The sequence below is a fragment of the Nilaparvata lugens genome, chromosome 5 (assembly GCF_014356525.2).
Source record: "Nilaparvata lugens isolate BPH chromosome 5, ASM1435652v1, whole genome shotgun sequence".
NCBI lineage: Eukaryota > Metazoa > Arthropoda > Insecta > Hemiptera > Delphacidae > Nilaparvata > Nilaparvata lugens.
Window position 1 is genome coordinate 43,248,344 of NC_052508.1, and position 22,830 is coordinate 43,271,173.

Below are 22,830 nucleotides of genomic sequence, written 5' to 3' on the forward strand. Positions count from 1 at the left end.
CAGAAATATTGCTCGCCTAAAACAGGATAGATTATTCATCACATATTCTTATCATTATCGTTCCCTAGCAACCTATTTTAAGCGTTTATAACTATAGTAGCTGCTGAGAGAGATTTATGTGATAGATATACTTGAATAATACTATTAAATACTATATTCGACTAAACAACGACTGACCCAAATGAAGCGATTCAAATATAAAAAAAAGGAAAATGGGAATGCGAAAAATATTATAATATTTGGAACTCCAAAACTTATCATTTGATTAAGAGACATTTATGGGATTAATAATTTATTGAAAAACACTAATAATTTAGCAATATTGCACTAATAGTTTTAATTTTAGATGACTCTCTCCTGGATTATTGAGTTATGTGTTGGAGATTCCTCAGTGATTGCTGCATCATCTGAGAAAACTCCGTAAAAGTGATCTCTGTTCGAAATTAACAGAATGCTCAAGTATAGACATTTAGAAGAAAACAAACATTTCATTTAATGTTCATTGAAATCGACCACATCAGTATTATTTACACGTGAATTACCGGTAGTGTATTGTTAATGTATTATGCCCGGTCTACACGACAACGACATTAGCGCAAACCTGCAAGGTTTGCGCTAAGTTTGCGTCGTGTAGACGGGAGATCGTTGTGAATTAATGAGGTTTGAAGGTTTGTGCTTTCTTCGATCAATCTCAGCCAGGTTTGCATCAATTTTTCTAGGAAACGATTATGTCTCATCTATCCATCAAAACCTGAATCGCTTCAAAATGAAGATAGAAAATTCGCGATTTCAGATTCGGATTCAGCACCCTCGAATTAAATATGTGCGAGGTCAATATTCTCAAAAATACTCAAAAACAAGGAAGATTTTTAATGGATAATAATTATTTTATTTACTCTATAGTAGTCTAATGTAATAGATATAGTTATTCGCTCTTCACTTGATAAGCAGTATTCTTGATTATTATTATTATTATTATTATTATTATTATTATTGAGGAGAAGGAGGAGAAGTTGGAGGAGGAGGAGGAGAAGGTGGAGGAGCAGGAGGAGGAGGAGAAGAGGATGAGAAGGTGAAGGAGGAGTAGGTGGAGGAGGAGGAGAAGAGGATGAGGAGGTGATGGAGGAGTAGGTGGAGGAGGAGGAGTAGGTAGAGGATGAGGAAGAGAAGGAGGAGGAGGAAGAGGAGAGGAGGGTGGAGTAGTTGAGGAGGAGGAGGAATATTTGGAGGAGGAGGAAGAGTTGGGTGAGGAGGAGAAGGAGGAGTAGGTGGAGAATGAGGAAAAGGAAGAGGAGGAGGAGAAGGAGAAGGTGGTGGAGGAAGAGGAGGAGGTGGAGTAGTTGTGGAGGAGGAGGAAGAGTAGGGTGAGGAGGAGTAGGAGGAGTAGGTGGAGGAGGAGGAAGAGGTGGTGAAGGAGAAGGTAGAGGAGGAAGAGGAAGAGGAGTAGGTGGGGGAGGAGGAGGAGTAGTAGTTGGCGGGGTGGAGGGTTGAGAAGGTGGAGGAGGAGGTCGAGGAGGAGGTGGTCGTGGTGGGGGAGGAGGAGAAGGAGGAGGCTTGAGTTACTATTCATCTCAAGTTTATAAACACTTCAAAGACTTCTTATTGAATTTATATTATATGGTTCAGTTTATAATACAGGTTTGTGTTAAAGTTGGTGTCGTGTGAACAGAGGTTTGAGCAAACTTGGCTCGAAGCCAGATTTGCGTAAACCTGGCTTTGAGCCAAGTTTGCGCAAATATCGTTGTCGTGTAGACCCGGCATTAAGATTTGAGAAGATAATATGAGCATCTTATTGGTTTTTCTCTCAATGATTGAAATGAATGGCTTAATTGCTTCTATATAATCATGAAAATATCACAGTTTATTACATTCCAGTACAATTATCTTGTTTCACAATCCATTTCTAAGTAGATCTCATAAGTATCGTAATCTTGCCATACAATAATTGAAGTTGATTTCATTCAACTTCAGTGGTGCCATTTCAACAAACTGCTAAAGGGGGGGGGCAAAAACCAAGAGGTATTGGGGGGGGAGGAATACCCCCAAAGGATAGAGGGACCTGGGTTTTTCCCCATAAATGTTACATTAGAAGATGCTATTATATGCTTCATTTTTTCCAATTTTATACAAATGTGGTTGATGTATCAATACAAACATATACATTATTGGTTATTAAATTCAATCATTGAATATTTATTAGAAATATGGGGAAACAGATTTCTTAAAAATCATGGAAAAAGATAAATTTTTCTTTTACAATGATAATTTCAACAATTTCATTGGGGATCATATTCTAATTGGAAAATAACTTTCAGTTAGAAAGCTAAAGATACATCAAGCTGTTCCCATAATTCTCAACAACCCTTTACATACATTTTTGATTGTCTGATTGTGCCCTTTCTTTTGCTTTCACTGTGACATCTTGCAACTTGTTAATTCTCACATTGAAATTGTGCCGAGCACTCTTTTTAATTCAGGACTTTTCCCAAGTTATAATAGTAAATTTAATACGCAATAGACTAGAGCCATTATTGTAAGTGAGTTAGCGAAATAAATTATTTTCTCTCTCTATTATGAATGGCCATGACTTCGAGTTTCCCATGATAGATATTTAAAAATTGTGGCTCCGAGTCGTCGAGGAATGTAGATTATGGAATTATCTCTAAAACTTAGCCTTCTTGTCGCGACATAAAGTGCGATAAGTTGGAAAACAGCAAGCATTGAAATTATAACAAACTACCGATTTTGCAGTTACTATTTGGTCCAAAGGCTCTAGAAGCCACGCGACGATTGGTCAAATTGATTCCCTTCGCCCAATAGGAGACCTGTTTCTAAATACAGTAGTGGGGGGATTCCCCAACCGAGAGACCAGATTACGTTTCGGAGGACACTTTGCTAGGAGCACTACGAGAGTAAAGATGTAGTCACTATGTTTCGCCCTTTTTGGGCAAGTTTATAAGTTTATATAATTAGTTAATGTAGGAGCTAGCTTTATTTTTATTAAAGTTTAAATTTTCTAGTAGTGCCATGTCCTGAAAAGTTTAATTGTGTTTCTTCATCATGTACGAATAATTGTTTCTTCAAATAACCGCTAAGCGGTTCATGTGTGTCCCCAAACCAACTTCTTGTACTACCACCCCTTTGGTTCCGCAACTTTATGTAACACCGCTTCAAGACACCCGTTCAGACGACAGGTCTAGGGACGTAAGAGGACGTCGCCGTCAAGCCAAATTCAACCGGTAAAAGCTCACCGCCAAAAACAAGGTACTGTAACCCCGACGATAAAGCAACGTACAGACCAACGAAAGTGCAGTGTAGTGAAACAAAGGTTCATTCGAGAATGTCAATAAAAAGTGGGGATTCAAAATTATTATGAAATGGGTTATATGGGTTACTATCGACGAAACTTGGGTTCAACGGGCTTTTCTTTCTTGAGTAATTTTATGTTGAAATTAACTTGTTATTTGATGACTGATATTGTTTGGTTTTGTGACGTATTGCTATCTAAAAGGGGATAGTAATGCGCCCCCGAATCAGATGAAGAATGTCAACAAAGTAACATGAAATTGTTGTTTCTGTTGTTCGATTTTAGTTGCCAATGTTTATTGAAGCTGCTTGTATTTTTCAATTATTTCAAATTGTAGTTTTATTCTATAGTATAAACCTATTAAATCAGGCATGGCAAGATTAATTGAAGTTTTCTTGACTCTAGCCCGTTCACCTGCATGAATTAGGTATAGACTCAGGTATTTTCTAGATGTGTCGGCCTATTTCTAAATTCTAAATTTTATTCAAAATTATCATCTTTATCATCTTCAACAAGGTGCAGGCACAAAATTCATTCAATAACTCACTTATTGTGCTCTGATCAACAAGTGTACCCATTCTGTATTCAAACTATACCACAGAGAAAAATATATTATTTATTACTCTGTACCCGTATCCATACTTTCAAGGCAATTTTGCTACATTGTTGATACTGTAGAAGGAATTATACTACTGCTGATAAAGAAAATTATTAAATCATTATGAGACTCTAAGGATTCGTGTAGGTAAACCCGCATTTTCATTATTTATCTGATCCTTGAGGGGGGCCTAGGCCCTCTAGGCAGCTGATTATAAGTAAGAATTAATAATGATATTTTCATAATACAGTACACCTGAAGAATTGGCAAAGTTTATGGTAAGGGGTGAGGAGGTACTCAGCTCTTCCAACTAACATCGGATTAGTTTTGTGCAGTCTACTATAACAGACGTTCCCATATGGATGTTATTATAGATGTATTTATTAACGTATTCAATTTCTGTTTGTTAGTTTGTTTGTATGTCTGACGGAAATCGAAAACGGCTCTAACGATTTTGATTAAGTTTGAAATATAGTATATAATTTGAAATATAGAGTATGTGATACGAAAATCATCATTTGGATTAGGACTCATGTTTAGGATAACTCACTGAGGGAACTTAAAAATGATTAGGTACGGTAATAATATTCATCAACCGAGTAGCAGCTGACTGAGAGAGTTTTCCGTCGTCAGTTGAAAACAGTTGATCAAGAGAGTTTTTCATCGTCAGTTGAAAACAGCTGATCGAGAGAGTTTGCCATTGTCAGTTGAAAACGAGACAGATGTGTTGAGTCACCAAGTTTGTTGACGTCATTTTTTTGAAGTTATTGCATGATTCGAGAAAATAGGTGCAGAGAGCAGCCGAGTGACAGCAACGCAACGCAAATTTGAATTTGAAGCATAATGATTGCGGTAATATTAATCAGGTAAATGCTAAAGTAGTCAGTTTTAATATACCTGAGTAATTGAATTATAACAATTCATTCACTTCTAAATTTCAATCTCTATGTCTTTGTACTTTCAACTCTGTTTCTTTGATATTGTTATCTTCATAGACGTGAAGTAGATAGATAAGGGTGGGTGTCTTCCATGAGTAAAATGAATTGTCTATTTCTGACTTCTGCAGTTGAATACTTGTAGCTAGTAGTTCTGTGAACAGTAGACCTGGTACAGCATTTATAAACAGATCTCATTGTCAATATGTCACCCCAATTAGCCCTTCGGACATCGGAAAAAAGAAACCGGTACCGTGACGAGAAATCGTAAGTGTTGAAACGGCCAATGACTGATTGGCGTGTATTGACGATTACAATATTACCTGTTATAAATAAAACCGAGAGCATTGCCAAGCTGTAATCATCAAAAGCTAATTTACAAACATGCCAACATACATATACAGACAAAAGCAAATCCCGTCATTGAAACGTAGAAAAATCAATCATCAAAATATTATCATGAAAAAAAAAACATTTTCCTGCTATTTTGGGAAACGATAACTGTATATCTTCCAGTATTGAAAATGACATTCAAAATGAAAAACAATACTGAAAAATTTTATTATATTAAAAATTCTCAATGATCGAGTAATTAACCCTCCAGTAGGCCTAGACTACATTCAACACAGTAGAACCTATATAATTATTTGTAGCTTACGGGACCAAGCATTTAATACGAATTTTGGAGGGTGACGAATTATATATCAAGCTCTGCAATATCGAGGCTGATAAAACAAAATACGAGAAAATTATATCATTGATACTGATCCCATCATTGCCCATAATTAATTCATAATATTCATGAATATTAGAAAATATTGTTAAATATTAATTTGACATACTTGTAAAAGATTTCAGAGATCAATACAACTGTTCATGAGCGAGCTCTTCAACCAAGGGTGTCTTTAGTTATATTATTATATGTGAATCCATTGAACTTTAAAGTTCACTCCGTATGGGTAAATAATTCACAATCAGAATTCAAAATCCCTAAACTAATAATACCAATCACTATAACGTTAAAGGTATTGCTATCACAAGTTGTATTATCTAATACATAATTATAGGCTATGTTGGAAACAAACAGTACCTAGACAGGCAGACAGACATTAATAGCCCAGTCAATGAAGGTCCAAAAAAGCAGTTTCGATCCGAAAATTAAATAAAAGCTGAATTTCCCACCATCGATAGAACCCTCCCAGAGGGTCATTCTCCCAAAAGTCCCAAGAAATCCCCTTGGAGCTTTCCGCCCCAACCCCCTAAAACTTGAAAAATGCAGGTAAACACGGGAAATCAATTATCTCTGTAACCATTGATCGGAAATAGTTCTATTCTATGCCATTCGATTCGTTACATTATGGACTACAATATTAGTTATATTCATTTTTCCAATAAAATTAACAGTTTTCTTGATAAAATAATATATATGTAAAAAATTAGGGGGTTTGTGATTTGATTTTTTTGTTTTCTTCGATTAACTTCGAAACAAGTAGTTTTAAAGGAAAATGAGTCAAATAATTAATGTAGCCACTGTCATTGCAAATCCATTGATGTATATTGTTATGTATTTGCGATTCGATTTGACGCTGTGGAAGGGGAAACAGTCGACGCGGAACGGCGCGGCTGACTCTCTTAGCCATAGTAAACAGCAAACTGGAAATCAATTATCTCTGTAACCATTAATCGGAAAAAAATCTATCATATGTCATTCGATTCGTTACATTATGGACTAAAATATTAGTCGTATTCATTTCCTCAATAAATCAAACAGTTTCCTTGATAAAGTAATATATATGTAAAAATTTAGGGGTTTTTCGATTTGATTTTTGTTTTCTCCGATTAACTTCGAAGCAAATAATCTAAAGAAAATTAGAAAAATAATTAATGTACCGCCACATTCATTGCCAATCCATTTAAGTATATTGTTATTTGTTGCTGTGGAAGGGGAAACAGTCGACGCGGTACGGCGTGGCTGACTCTCTTCACCATAGTAAACAGTAAAATACAGTAGTAGGACTACTGCTTTCCAAGTTGCATCTTATTCACACTATGGCGCTCGAAACAATCAATTTTGTCTATTGTTTTGACATGCGATGAAACTAATTTTTCACATTTCAATTCTCTAAATTCTCTAAAATCATTTTGTTGTTATATATGTGCTAAATCATGCATTCTATGACAGACAAAGATATTGTTTGCAACCGATAAAATATTCATACTATTACATGATATAATACATATTTAAAATATGTGTGTATGATCATAATTCTATGCTAAAATTTATCATAAGTTATGAATGTCAAAAACTGAGATAAATCATAGATTAGTCTACAATAGTGTTAACAGTGGCAATTTCCTGAAAAATCATAGCGTGCAGTGTTTGCTGTTTCTCCACAGTAGTTAATATTCTCCAAGCCAGGTTGATAATATACCTTCAGTTTAGCCAAATATATATGACGGCTGAGGCATAAAAAAATTAATACATTGGCTTATTGAGTTGAAACTTTCTATGATTCTCTCTGTAAAGTAGCTTATCTTCCGTTCTTACTAGTTGAATCTACATTATTTAGACATTCCAATATGAAAATTCAGTAGACTCTAAAGATGAAAGCCATGCAAACATACAAATTAAGGAAGAGTAAGCATGCATAAAAGGTAGGAAAATCATAAAAGTGTTTCACATTTAACCACAAAGTACCCTACTGTATAAGATTAATTGAAAGATGATTCATCATCTTCTATTATTTTTGTTAACATATCGATTTTTCACCTCCACTCGCATCTTGTCATTCATTACACAAGGTTGGCAGAAGCTTTTCTTTATGTCGATTAATTTTGATTGAAATTGATCTCGATTAGGGCACCAAAAGAATAAATAATTTTCTATTTGAAGCATCCAAATTAAATCAATTGAACATGATTTCTTATGACTTAGCATTCACAGATTTAGTTTGGGTGAAGCTATTCGAAAAATGTACCTGATTATCAATTTCATGGTTTTTATACCATTCTAGTTCATTGTGATCATTGAAGGGTTGAAGTGATGAGTTAGTTCAAGTGAATTCTAGTACACAAGTATATTGTGCTTATAATGGGCTCTTCTTTATTTTCTATCGATGTTTTGCTCCAGTAGGTAGAGAAAATTTAAAATTTTGGTTTTACATTTCATAAGCTTTATAAATAATATAAATTAACGGTAATATTTAGTAACATTTGTTAATATTAGAACCGAATGTGCAACAATTAATCTACTTTCAGCTTGAAAATTACAACTTATTAGGAGTACAGTGTTATCATATAGTATCTCAGGTAGGCCCACCCTTTTATTTTTTTTGTTCACGTGATCTGATGATATTCATTCCATTATTAAGTGTTTAAATTAAGAGTGATGAACTAATAAACTAAGATATATCTATATATTATAAAGAGTGATGAAACAAGATAAAACACAAGAAAAGCTATGAAAAGAAATTTTGAATCTTCATTTTTCACAAAATAAGGATAAGTTGAAGGAGTCGGACACATAATATATCATGAAACTTCGTTGAAAAACATCAATATCTGAAACTAGAGTTATCAAATTGTGTTACCTCTGATTGGTATGTAGAAGGCACACTTCAAATTAATATAATAAATTCTGTGAGCTAACAACGAAATCCTGATTTTTATCATGAGCATGGTTAAATCAAGAAAATTGTAATATTTTTTAGAGTATTAAAAAGTGAAAATCTATATACAGCGCATGACAAAACAATAGACAAAATTAATTGTTTCGAGCGCCATAGTCTAAATGAGATGCAATGTAGACAGCAGTATTATACTGTTTACTATGGTGAAGGGAGTCAGCCGCGTCGGCTGTTTCCCCTTCCACAGCGTCGAATCGAATCGCAAATACATAACAATATACATAAAAGGATTTGCAATGAGAGTGGCTACATTAATTATTTGGCTCATTTTCCTTTAAAACTACTTGCTTTGAAGTTAATCGAAGAAAACAAAAAAATCAAATCGCGAACCCACTAAATTTTTACATATATATTATTTTATCAAGAAAACTGTTAATTTTATTGAAAAAATGAATATGACTAATATTGTAGTCCATAATATAACGAATCGAATCGAACCGCGCCATTCCGCGTCGACTGTTTCCCCTTTCACGGCGTCAAATCGAATCGCAAATACATAACAATATACATAAAAGGATTTGCAATGAGAGTGGCTACATTAATTATTTGGCTCATTTTCCTTTAATCGCAAATACATAACAATATACATCAATGGATTCGCAATGAATGTGGCTACATTAATTATTCGTCATATTGTTCTTTAAAATTACTTGCTTCGAAGTTAAACGGAGAAAACAAAAAAATCAAATCGAAAAACCCCTAAATTTTTACATTATATTATTTTATCAAGGAAACTGTTCGATTTATTGAGGAAATGAATACGACTAATATTGTAGTCCTTAATTTAACGAATCGAATGACATATAATAGAATTTTTTTCGATTAATGGTTACAGAGATAATTGATTTCCAGTTTGCTGTTTACTATGGCTAAGCGAGTCAGCCGCGCCGTTCCGCGTCGACTGTTTCCCCTTCCACGGCGTCAAATCGAATCGCAAATACATAACAATATACATAAAAGGATTTGCAATGAGAGTGGCTACATTAATTATTTGGCTCATTTTCCTTTAAAACTACTTGCTTTGAAGTTAATCGAAGAAAACAAAAAAATCAAATCGCGAACCCCCTAAATTTTTACATATATATTATTTTATCAAGAAAACTGTTAATTTTATTGAAAAAATGAATATGACTAATATTGTAGTCCATAATATAACGAATCGAATCGCATATTATAGAACTGTTTCCGATCAATGGGTACAGAGATAATTGATTTTCCGTGATTACCTGCATTTTTCAACTTTGAGGGTGGCGAGGGGGGAAAGCTCCAAGGGGATTTCTTGGGACTTTTGGGAGAATGACCCTCTGGGAGGGTTCTATCGATGGTAAAAGATTCAGCTTTTATTTAATTTTCGGTTCGAAAAAACCTTTATTGACTGGGCTATAACGAAAGCGAGTTGATGTAAAATTTGTATATTAATCAGCTGAATTCGGGGCATTAAGGACAGTATATGTGATTATTCTTAAATAGCATTAGCTGTTATGAATAAATGGGTAAATTGTGGTAATTGCATGCAATTAATATTCCAGCTTACTAATGATAAATCACAACACCCTTTTTTTCCAATTCACTTCATCAGTTGATGTGATTTTCGGTCTCCTCATCACTGGAGTTATTAGTTACTGTAGCATAATTTTCGATGAACTCATTACTGGAGTTATCAGTTACTATGGCATATTAGTGTATTTATCTTTATGGGAATACTAATTACAGTGTTTTTGATGACAAAACTACGAATTATAGAGAAGTTTCAGTGTACTCACTAATCTTGACAATTATTGACCTATTAAGTGAAATTATTTTTGTTTTGTGTCAAGAAATTTACTAATAGTTCTATTATTTAAGCTTCAAATAACTACACAAAAGAGAGACAACTGCACAAAATAGGAATGATATATAGGACTTATAAATAGATATATAGGACTGATAAATAGGAATTATACAGTTACAAGATGAGTCATCGCCTGATATTACTTCGAAGGCCACTTTCACACGATAGGAGACGTGCAACTTGAACACTGAACCCGTTTGGATCGAGATACTAGCGGACATATCGTCACTTTCACATGGTGATTCTACGTCTCTCCGGTCCTCACTTTTTCTCAAAATCTATCTTTCTTGAAATGAAGATAGAAAGATTCTGATTTCGGATTTGGATTCAGCGTATCCATGTACTTTACAGTATGTATGTACTGTAGCTATTATAATACAACTTACTCTGTATTCGTGTAGGAGATTTGGTGGGATATTTATCTTGATTTCTGAAAATACCCAAAAATAAGGGAGTAAGATAACTTTGAAAAACCAACGTTTTTCTGCTGATTGACAAAACATATAAAAAAATTAGTCTAAGGCATATTATGTCTTAGACTAAAACGTGTAACAAATATCAGATCACTATTCAAGCTATCAAGCTTTTCATAAATTTATTTGTCTCCCCATGGCAGTAGGTTTGTGCCCAACGTTTTCACTTGAACATTTCTGTGATAACTATTAAATTATGATTGAACACATTATTGTATTGATCTTATAAATCCAGTTACATGCACATCGATTCTCATAAAATTTATTATTACCGTTCCTATGAATTCTGCCAGGTTCAGCGCAACTTGTTAAATATCATTATGTTTCATTCAACAGAATTCATAAGAATGGCAAAAAATTGAACAACAAAAAAGCCGAAGTTTGTGTCGATGGTATACAACATAGAAAGCAAAAGCTCGCGCTTGGTCCATAGTTCTAAGACTGAGGATTCAGCTCAGCGACTGTTCTGAACAAAGCAAAGGCTAGAGCTACCAGAGGACTGTAATTTACTATTCAAATAATCAAATACAAACAATGGGCAAAATTTAATCTTCAATTTGAGCCAGGTTATTTGTACAGTTAAACTCTGCATTAATGAACAATAAAAAAGAGCAAAAACTCACCAGATTTATTCCAATCTTGACTACTTGCCCTTCAAAGCCTTTATTAGGTGTTCTGGTCAGGTTCAGGGTGGGACGAAATCGGGGAATAGACAGGTTATTTGCTTACGGGCTGCCTTCTCGTTGATTCTGTGTTCAACTTGCAGGTCATACACTGTGTTTCGAACAAAGCTCAAACTGGATTCTTTATTAATTCAAATCTGATTCAAATTAATTCAATTCAATACTATTTACGCTGTTATATTCATAATTCACACACATGACACTCAAACAATTCACAAGAAATTTCTGAACGAAAATTACATGACAAACACAAATTTGTTCTTGCAACAGAACGGGCTGTTGAGACAAGACAGACTAGAAACTAGGACAAGGCCAAAGCATCAGGACGGTCTGCGCTGGCGCAAACACAAGCCTACTATTGGCAGAACTGCAGTCTGGCATTCTGGCACTACAATTTGAATTCTCTGGCCAGATCAGCGACTAAAATCGACAAGCAATGATTATGTTAATCAATACTCATATAATAATACAAAGTATAGAACTGCTCTTTACCATGATACATGGTTTTCATTTTTTAATAAAAAGCAAATGAGATTCCAGTATCAAAAGCATCAAAGTCGCCAGGCTGGTCTGGACTATTCATGACTTTCTCAGTATGCATTATCCACTCAGCAGTTCTAATACAAACACAGACATCAGTTTCGTTTTAAGTTCGAATGGAATGACATTTTTTATTCTCTCAGTTCCTATTTCTCATAGATCGATTCAGATCACCACAATGTTTATACTGTATGTTCATAATAGATTTTTCTGATAGTTACAAAGAAATATTTACTGGTATTTTGGAGTTAGGCTATATTCAACTATTTGAACCTGATAAATTAGATTGTTGAATGACAATTTTATTAAGATTCAGTGAAGTTTATTTGTCCTCTTCCTCGTATTTTATTGGGTGATGAGTGGAGATGATTTATGAATTTATAATTGGATTCATCTTTTTAAAGTTTTATTTTTTTGAACTTTTAAAAATTGAAAATGTTCATGTTTAAACTTTTTAGGTGTTTGAAACCTTTGCCTGTCCCTTTGTGAGGCAGGAGTATTATTATTTTAGTACGTTTACAATATAATCATACGGTAATGGAAAGCTATATTTAAAATCAGCTATAACTCCCTTGTTTTCGGGTATTTTTGAAAATGGGACTTACGCTTTAAAGAATTTAGGGTCGCTGAATCCAAATCCGAAATCAGAAATCTTCTATCTATATTTTTAAGGAAGTTAGACTTTGAGAAAAAGTGATGAGTCATACTTTGAGCAAACGTCAGCTTAGTTGTTAGATCTGTCTGCTTATTCGTAAGATCCCCATGTGAAAGCACAGGAGAGCTGCAAAATATGAAATATGATCTTTAGTAATATGATCTTCCATGAGCGAGGACTCTGCCGTGTGATACTGGCCGAAGAGGGATAGAAAAGAGTGACAGGTTTCAGAAATAAATTGTCAATGGTCTTGTTAAGCAGGCCCGGCCCCAGGGGTGGGCGGACCGGGCGGCCGCCCAGGGCGGCAGGTTTTGGGGGCGGCAAATTTTAAGGAACGGAAAATTTTAAAATACAAATATACAATGAATTCATAATACAAATATAAATAGTGAAATTATATAAGAAGCTTTTCCAACCTCGAGCTAATGAACAAATGATTGGTCTACAATGATCAACAATGTCCCAGGAACATATGACTGGTCTAGCAAACATCAAATAGTTCTTTCAGTCCCCAGATCTTGAAGAATTGGTGAAGGAATTACCCCATGCAAAGGTCAGACGAATTCTACTTAATTAAACAGGTAGTGTGTTAAACGACTTATAGAAATTGTAGTATTAATTACTTAGCAAGTTAAGTAGGCCTAATACTCTGTTGCAGTCTACATCTTAATGCTGAGCAAAGGCTAAAAATAAACTTTCTACTGGTGCTATTTTTCAAAGTTTTTCGATTTGTATATTATCACACTATCAAAATGAAAAAGTTTTCTTAAAAAAACATTTCTTTCCGATCATTACTTTTTGAGATATGAGCGCCCAAAGTTGAAATTTTTTGGACAGTACATTTTAAATTCGGTAACAGATAAATCCATGAGATTTGAAGGATAAATTCTTCATGATATAGTTGATTGAATAAAACAAGGAAATATTGAAAAATTTTCTGAAATATCAATTTTTGAGAAAGTTATTCAATTTACAAAAAAAAACTCAACTAAACGTTATTTTTGGTCATTTTCAATAAATTGAATAACTTTCTCAAAAATTAATATTTTCAGAAAATGTTTGTTCTATTCAATCAACAATACCATGAAGAATTATCCTTTGAATTTCATGGATTAATGTCGTACCGAATTTGAAATGTTCTGTCCCAAAAATTTAAACTTTAGGCGCTCATGTCTCAAAAAGTAATGATTGGGAAAAATGTTTTCCTAAGAAAACTTTTTCATTTTGATAGCTTGATAATTTATACAAATCAAAAAACTTTCAAAAATATCACCAGAAGAAAGTTTATTTTTAGCCTTTGCACAGCCTGTTTTCTTATTGTCTACCTATTTCAAACATAAAAATAGATCAATCAGATATTTTGTGTTTCTAGTCCAGTCACTATATACATAGGTGCTTGCAATTTACATTGTGGTTCTGATTTTTTAATATATCATTTGGATACCTGAGAGAAGTCCAGAATCAAATTCTTCATGGAAAATTCCCTTGTGCTATATACAGAATGGTCCAAAAGCCTCGTATTTTCGGTTCATTTTCCAGTTTTCAGCTATTTCCGCCAAAATGAGTGATCGGACAGAAAAACTTGCTTTCGCCTTTTTTCAAGACTATAAAATTCTGAATGAAATGAGATCATTGGAACTCGCTATCTCCAATGAGTACTGAGCTATTATTTTTCAAAAATGAGGTAAATTTTAAGAAAAAAATCAATTTTGATCATATTTAGTACATATTTGATCAACAATACAACCCGATTGTTACAATCTAGATGTAAAATTAAAAATATCTCTGGGCGTGAATTTGTGCTCTACAATCTGAGACTCAGTAGAGCGCTCTATCTCATATAGATTTTCAGGTACACTTGACAACAATGCTCCTTGTATTGTGAAAAACACCTAATTTTCAGCTTCAACCATCATCACCATCCATATTGTTCTCACAGTTTTGAACAATGATATAAGTTTATGAAAATATGTTCTATGAGAATCACCCATTGGATGCATTCCATTTCAGTATTTCTTAGTGGAGAGGCGTGCTTAAGGACACCGCAAGGCCATTTTTAAAATCTTCTAAACTTTTGAATTGTATTGGAATTGAAAGTATTCAATTGCCGTAGAAAGACGGGGAACACTCTCACATCCTCACTATATTTGAAATTTTATCTGAGCATTTCACACGATATGCAGCTTTGAATATAGAAATTGGTAGTTTTTTGTGTATGGGAATATGGGCTTAAGTACACTCACAGATTTTCCATTTCTTGACCGAAATTGACTTGTGATGTATGATTTTGAACCGCCTTGACGTGCCAAGAAGAATTAAGTTTAGTACGATGAGATCCGATCTTTTTATCAAAAGTTATAAGTGTTTGAAATTTTGATCCTTGATGTGTCATTAGGTGCGCCTCTCCACTAGGAAATACTGAAATGAAGTACATCTAAGGGTGATTCTCATAGATCATAATCTCATGAACTTATATCAATCATCGTGCAAAATATCACTGTGAGGACGATATAGATGGTGATGATGGTTGAAGCTAAAAATGAGGTGTTTTTCACAATACAAGGAGCATTGTTGTCAGGTGTATCTGAAAATCTATATGAGATAGAGCGCTCTACTAAGTCTCAGATTGTAGAGCACAAATTCACGCCCAGAGATATTTTTAATTTTACATCTAGATTGTAATAATCGGTATGTATTGTTGATCAAATATGTACTAAATATGATCAAAATTGATTTTTTTCTTAAAATTTACCTCATTTTTGAAAAATAATAGCTCAGTACTCATTGGAGATAGCGAGTTCCGAATGATCTCATTTCATTCAGAATTTTATAATCTTGAAAAAAGGCGGAATTAAATTTTTCTGTCCGATCACTCATTTTGGCGGAAATAGCTGAAAACTGGAAAATGAACCGAAAATACGAGGTTTTTGGGCCACTCTGTATATAGCACAAGGGAATTTTGCATGAAGAATTTGGTTCTGGACTTCTCTCATGTATCCAAATAATATATTGAAAAATCAGAACTACAATATAAATTGCAAGCACACCCCCTCTTTTATGTCTATATTGACTGAACTATACTGTTCCCCAATATTTATATATTTGTCAAATATTTGTTTAAATGTCAATAAATATTGTAACTTGAACAGATGATAACCTTCGGGTAAATTCTCAAGTCTGCTTATAAAAAATATATCTGTAACCAGAAACATAAAACAGTTTATAAAACAAAAATAATTTTTAAATGTGGAATATTCACACTTGGGACTCCTAGTACATAATTAATTAGAGTTTACTGAGACTCTGTGGTGCGAATGGCGCAATCACATCACAGCGGAGACAAAATAGTTAGGTGATCGCTCTAGGTAGGGGTGGAACCCGGGCATAACAATTAGATGGGATACTTGTGAGAGGGGGGGCGGCATTAGCCGATATCGCCCAGGGCGGCAAAGTCCCTAGGGCCGTGCCTGTTGTTAAGAATAGCCTACATGTGGGGATTCATCAGAACAATACAATAAATATATTCATTAGAACAATAGGTTTGTCTTGTGTCATGTAATGACATCATGAAAGGAAATAGGAGCAGCTGATGGAATATTATGTTTTTTTCTCGATTTATTTTGTAGCTGATATTTAAACATGAAAATATCAGGCCCAGTAGCACAAAAGCCTATTCAATTCCAATCAGGATTGAATTTCATGAGAATTAATCAGAGCAGGTTTTTTTTCAATAGAAGGCTTGTCTCATTGGTTCTCGTGGTATTTAGTCCGGATAATGAATTAACAGACAGTGCAACTGGCTCTCTCAAGGCCATGGCTGCATACAAAAATAGAGCAACAGAGGAACCAATACAACAGAAGCTGAAGAAATTAGTCGCATTTCTATCACCTCACAATAAACATTACATTCAACTATCATATGTTTGGAGAGATCGATTCTAAATTTCTCTTGCTATGATCCGGTCACAATCTGAATCTATTCTTCCAGATGTTCCATGAATACTGTAATGTCTTAAATTAATTAGGTCGCCAAATTTGTTGACTCAACTACAGCTATTGTAATCTTTTTCATTTGCACACACTCTCTCACATATTCAACAGATTATGGAAACTTTTTTCTGATCAGCTGCTACTTGAGGGACCAATAATCCTCTCTCAAGGAACATCAGCGAATTTTCCCAGAGTTGAGACCTGTTCCAAAATAATGTTTTTTGTTGCACACTCACTATATTTTTGAAAACCAGACAGCTCTGCGTAGTACAGTCCGTCCAAGAAGTATAACCTGACCATCTTGTTTTTGAAGTGTCAGAGATTCGATGTGTCTGATTTTGTTGTTTCTGTACGGATGTAAAAGTGTCCGGTTTTGGCGCCTAACGCACATGCCAATTCGAGACTCTTTCAAAACAGTCTTTCCCTGTTGCTGGCGTATGGTGTAGATGGATGAGATAGTCGCTGTCCACTCCTGTCAGGTTCTGGGTGTGTCGGAGGACTAAGGTGGCGCGTACCCGAGATTGACCCCATCGCGGTCCTTAGAGTAGCTAGAAGTTTAGGAAACCCTATTTCACTATCCTCTAAACCTTAATTTCCCCACAGTTGAAATTTATACCCTTTATTTAGCTAGCAGGTCCAGCTTGCTGAGAGGTAGATTGCGATTCTCAGATTGTGAATTATTGAACAAGCTCCCATTAGTTATAGGGGAGAATTAATCCATTAATAAATCTCTTTCTCCCAGACCCAATAAAATATTCTCTATACCTCAAACTCCATACTCTGTACTCTATATCTTTTACCGCATACACTTAATCCACTTAATATAATACACTTAATATTAATCCAATACTGGGTGCACAGATCCAGTCTACACACCAACAGCTCGCAGTTACAAATTGCAGAAATCCTAACAAAATTCCACATTGTTCCTTATTGAACTCCACCCTAAATCCTTCCTCCTATAACCTTTATCCCGGGCTTGCAGTTACAGCTTTGCTTGCCATCAAATCACAGTTGGTTCAGATTGTGTACTCCTTAACAAATTCTGAATTATTGAATAGCACTAACACCCCAATAGTTCCGCCATACCTTTACCCCATAACTCTTACTCTCAATCCTATAGTAAACCTCTTTCTGGGCTCACAGATCCAGTCTGCCTGCCATCAACTTGCAGTTGGTTTAGATTGCGTACTATCTTTATAAATATAATTATTTATAGGCATCTGATATCTGGATCCATCTCCTTGGTTAAGGTTACCTCAATCTTCCTTAACACCCAACCTGAATTCCAAGAGCCGAACCTCCTGACAGAAACAGAGGGTAAAGAATCAGGATAGGGGGTGAAGTGTAGGTCCGGTATCTCCACCAGTCAGTACGGACACTGACCCCGACCCAAACCCGGCTGTAGCTAGTCCGTGTTGTAGCAATACTTCGCAATTATTAGATAACCTAGGGGGTGGAATAGGCGTATCTAATAAGGATATAATATAATGTCACTGGTTTTTAAATTTATAATAAACTAGCAGGGCACCCGTGCTTTGCTACGGGAATTGAAAGATAAGATTATTTTTGTGAAACATTTATAATCTAAATTCTATAAAAATTGTTATAATAGTTTTTGAGATTAGGCAAAAAGTTCTGATTTAGATTGTTTACAGACCAAATTGAATAACAAAAAACACTCACTAATCACTTAAAACTGAAATAATGAATAACTTTGAAAATTATGATATACTCTAATAGGGGATGATATACCATGTCATGTCAACAAATCAGATTATTTTTATCAAGTTGATTAAAATTTCTAGATTCAACAGCTGGACATAATTCTCTCTCTCTCCTACACAGGCACTCGCATCATCTGTTATCAACAGATGACAAAATTATCATTGGTTTTTCCAAGAATGAATAATTATTATCCTTTTCATGTCCTTCAGCAAGTTTTCCCAGACCTAGTGCAATCGAATTTTTATATCATAAACCTACTATGTTTCAATTTTCATGAAAATCATTAGAGCTTTTTTCAAGATCCGTTGGACATACATAACCATATTATACAGAAATTGCTCTCTTAATGTAATAGGATTGACAACTTTAGTATTGTGATCTATCAATATCAATAGGTTTGTCTTGTGTCATGTAATGACATCATGAAAGGAAATAGGAGCAGCTGATGGAATATTATGTTTTTTTCTCGATTTATTTTTTAGCTGATATTTAAACATGAAAATATCAGGCCCAGTAGCACAAAAGCCTATTCAATTCCAATCAGGATTGAATTTCATGAGAATTAATCAGAGCAGGTTTTTTTTTCAATAGAAGGCTTGTCTCATTGGTTCTCGTGGTATTTAGTCCGGATAATGAATTAACAGACAGTGCAACTGGCTCTCTCAAGGCCATGGCTGCATACAAAAATAGAGCAACAGAGGAACCAATACAACAGAAGCTGAAGAAATTAGTCGCATTTCTATCACCTCACAATAAACATTACATTCAACTATCATATGTTTGGAGAGATCGATTCTAAATTTCTCTTGCTATGATCCGGTCACTTTCTGAATCTATTCTTCCAGATGTTCCATGAATACTGTAATGTCTTAAATTAATTAGGTCGCCAAATTTGTTGACTCAACTACAGCTATTGTAATCTTTTTCATTTGCACACACTCTCTCACATATTCAACAGATTATGGAAACTTTTTTCTGATCAGCTGCTACTTGAGGGACCAATAATCCTCTCTCAAGGAACATCAGCGAATTTTCCCAGAGTTGAGACCTGTTCCAAAATAATGTTTTTTGTTGCACACTCACTATATTTCTGATTTAATAAAAATTGTTAGAGCCGTTTTGAGATCCATCCGACATACATACGTATCCACAAACACACATATTCAAACAGAAATTGCTTCCTTAGTATAATTTATTGACTTCATTGATTATGATTTCATTCATTGAGAGCTTATTTCACATAATAAATAATAATAGCTGGCATCAAAAGCAAAAATGTCAAACATGATTGAAATTGAAACAGTAGCAATCATCAACATTATTATCTTCATCTGATCCAAAGTAACCAAATTCACATCAATGTGTCAGCATTGTTTGAATGGGGAGCATTGATGCTTTTAATGAGGAATACTGACAGTCATCAAACTATTATGCATATTCTCTAATATTTTTAGAACTAACAATCAATGTTTGGGAATAATTTATTGATTCATGGGAAAAGCGCCTTACTTCTATGGAAGATATTTTTACATTAGAAAAAGCAACAACAGCTATTTGGCCGTTCTAATAAATAACCCCTTTCTTTTGCCCAAGTTATATTTTGGCCGGATTTCCTCATTCATTGCAAATAGATTCCACAACGGACACTTCTGAAGTTTTTAAAATACCCTCCATATATCATACTGAATTATTAAAATTTAATCAAAACTGTTTAAGCAGTTTTTGCAATGTCGGATATACAAACAATATTAGTCTTGATAGAATAGGATGAATTGATTGAAGCTTAGAGAAACAATAGCGTAAGTAGATATCCCATGGTATAGGGCGATTATGTCGCAGCTTTTACTGTTATCTCAAGCCGATTACTGTCGATTATTGTTGATATTTACTGTTTTGACCGGGTAAGAGTGTATGAACAGCACAATATGAGAGACTACCAGCGTCATAAAGCTTCACGGGAAAGAAATACATGAACTATCGGCTTGAGATAACAGTAAACGTTGCGACATAAACCCCCTATACCATGGGATATCTACTTATGCTATTGTTTCTCTATGATTGAAGCAAATCCAGTCATAAAAGTTTGTTTTATGAAAAATAAAGATTATCTATACTCCAAGGTATAGCTCTGATTGAAGCAGCAGTGCCCAATCAATTTGTTCTCGATAGATGCATTTTAATTAGTTCTTCAACTTGGTGCCAACCTAATGAAGTCATCTCAACTTAAGAACGTTTGAATAGCTTTCAACCCTGGCGTTGGAGGAGCATAGTTCGGGAGTTTGACACTCGTAGCACTGAGTGTAGTGAAGCTTGCAATGCAATCTCTCTCTTCCCCCACTTTACCACCAGACCACTTCCCCTCGCAAAAGAAGGTATTCGAAATAGTAAGTCTTTCATGAAAGAACTCACCCCCAATGAAAAAATCTATTCACAGTTGCAGGCTTCTGTAACTAATTGATTGTTGTAGACTGGCCTGAAAATGTTGTTGGCCCTTGAAGCCTCTTGAAGAGGCTAGCCACTTTCTGTGAGAAGATTCACTTTCATCTGTCAGCAATCCTCATGAATAACATCAATGCTTCCCATTCAGTCAGTGCTGACCGACTCGGGTACTCTAACGGGTAGTTCACTTTCAACAGTCAGTACTGCTAGTGAATAGCACCAATGTTTCACCTTTAACTAATGATGACACTGTCTCAGTGTAAAGCTGCTTGGTTGTGTGTCAGCGTACCTAATAATAACATCAAAGCTCGTCACGTTCAACTAATGCTGACATTTTAGAGTGAATCTCACTATAGAGCAGCTTGGTTGAATGTCATCATACCTCGTGATGATATCAATGCTCTTTGTTTGGTAGGAAGTTTAGAAACACCCCCTGTTTTTTGTTCCGCAGACGTTCCAATAGGTACTCAATATGAATGTTCATACTGAAGCACACTGCCAATTTATGATGACAGAATAGTGTGATATTTCGTAGAAAGTCACTTGTTGCAAATCTTGAGATTGACACTCAAAACTAAAACTGCTGCAACAGTCGTATGGGAATGCGTGAAATAGTCGAATTATACATGAAATGAGAGATAACTGAATGCTCTACAATCTCGTAATTAGCACATTCTTGTTTCATCAATTATTGTTGAAATGTTATAAGACTTGAAAAAGCGCAAATATGGAAGAGAAACTGGTTTTTGGAAAATGCATCACTTTAGAACATAAATATCTCGAAAAGAATAGGATTTATCGAAAACCTCTACCAAACAAAACTTTATCAAGTTTATCAAATTTATCAAGCTTCATTTTTATGTAGTTGATTATGTCAATAGAACACATTGTTCCCAAGATATTTGCATGTAAGTAATAAGTGGAAAAATGTAAAGGACAAAACTTGTTGGTAATTTTGTAAGCTTCAATTTTTCACAAAATACAAATGTTCATAAGATGCATAGTTTCCGAGATATTTATGCGAAAAAAAAATTACTCTAAACTAAATAGATGAAACGATTGACTCATGAAATAACAGATAATCCACTCTACTACAGGCAATTATAGACGCGATCACCTTTTATCTGTCAAAACAGAAGTCACCCATACAATGCTCACCACAGTCAATGAATACAGAACAGTGGTTCTGTGTTCTGTATTCATTCACAGTCTGTTTATTGGACTGTGAGCTCACTGTCATTCTGCTACTGTTTTACGTTACTGTAATTACGGTGCAGAAAATGGTGTTTCAGATCACCTGATCATAAAGTTTTTTCAAGATCATTTTGAAAATGATCCAAATCATAGCATTGGATTCAAAGCATAACGTCTCCCATGTTTGCATAATCAATATCGGGGACCGAGCTTTGCTCTGGAGTACAAAAGCATAAAAAATGTATTACGAAAGAAGAAATTAAAATAACATTCATACAGAAATGTTCTATCTAATCACAGTAAATTGAGATTAATTCCCAAAGGGAAGGCAAAAATTTCCCTCACAAAGGTCCAGTTGCACAAAAGCCGGTTAGATTTTAATCCTGATTAACTTCACATGAACCAAATCAGCTTTTAATATAGCATTGATAATAGAGCAATTATTATGAAAATAACCCGGTTTTTTGCAACCGGCACTAAGTACCTGATTGAATGATTACAAAAGTTCAACAGCTGAGTCATAATTGACACAGTCCACCACACATGAACACGCTCACTCACTTCCATCACCAACAGACAACGAAATAATTATTATCAACTGTTTTTCCAAGGATGATAATGGAAATAATATTCTGTCTCCCTCCCACACATCTTCTGTTATCGAGAGATGACAAAATTATCATCTGTTTTCCAAGGATGAATTATCCTTTTAATGTCCTTCGGCAAGTTTTCCAAGGGATGAGACCTAGTTTTTGTATAGAACAGTTCACA

The 22,830-nt window shown here is 34.7% G+C and overlaps 1 protein-coding gene across 3 annotated transcripts in view; it reads left to right on the forward strand.

Moving 5' to 3' along the window:
- Window positions 1-22,830, forward strand: part of LOC111048921 (reticulon-1-A) — a 139,813-nt gene that overhangs the window by 48,906 nt on the left and 68,077 nt on the right. The gene's annotated exons all lie outside the window — the stretch shown is intronic.